This window comes from Entelurus aequoreus, linkage group LG27 (genome assembly GCF_033978785.1).
Source record: "Entelurus aequoreus isolate RoL-2023_Sb linkage group LG27, RoL_Eaeq_v1.1, whole genome shotgun sequence".
Classification (NCBI taxonomy): domain Eukaryota; kingdom Metazoa; phylum Chordata; class Actinopteri; order Syngnathiformes; family Syngnathidae; genus Entelurus; species Entelurus aequoreus.
Window position 1 is genome coordinate 39499720 of NC_084757.1, and position 923 is coordinate 39500642.

A 923-nucleotide genomic window follows, 5' to 3' on the forward strand; every position below is an offset into this window, starting at 1 on the left:
ACAACTCTTATGGAAACAGGGTTTGTACATATATATAAATATATATATATTGTACTGGTTTTGAAGGTGAAAACTGCCTCAATGGCCCCGCATCCTTTGATTGGTTGGTGTGTGACCCTCAGTGGAAAAAGTTTTTCAGCACGACTCACTCTCCCTGAAACCGAGTCGTACTTGTCTGCTATCAAGAGAGTCGTACTTGTCTGCTATGAAGAGAGTCGTACTTGTCTGCTATCAAGAGAGTCGTACTTGTCTGCTATGAAGAGAGTCGTACTTGTCTGCTATCAAGAGAGTCGTACTTGTCTGCTATCAAGAGAGTCGTACTTGTCTGCTATGAAGAGAGTCCTACCTGAACTTCATTGGCAGCAACAAAGAGTTGGAAGGCTTCAGTCAAGCCATCCTGTCTTGATTGGTGACTTCAATCCAAGTTGGGAGAGAAAAATCACTAAGTTAGTTTTAGCGTAGTAGAAAGCAGCAGCAGCAGCAGCACAAGGTGGTGTGGTGGAGTAGAAAGCAGCAGCAGCAGCACAAGGTGGTGTGGTGGAGTAGAAAGCAGCAGCAGCAGCACAAGGTGGTGTGGTGGAGACGTGACTCACACCTCCGTGTGCATACCAACACACCTGAAAGCCACCTTTCTGGTTGGACGCTGACGCACATCTTTTGTGCTGCACACCACTAACCCTAACCCCACTCCTGCTGACTAGTCACATCTAACACTAACCACGCCTGCTGACTAGTCACATCTAACCCTAACCCCACTCCTGCTGACTAGTCACATCTAACACTAACCACTCCTGCTGACTAGTCACATCTAACCCTAACCCCACTCCTGCTGACTAGTCACATCTAACCCTAACCACGCCTGCTGACTAGTCACATCTAACCCTAACCCCACTCCTGCTGACTAGTCACATCTAACACTAACC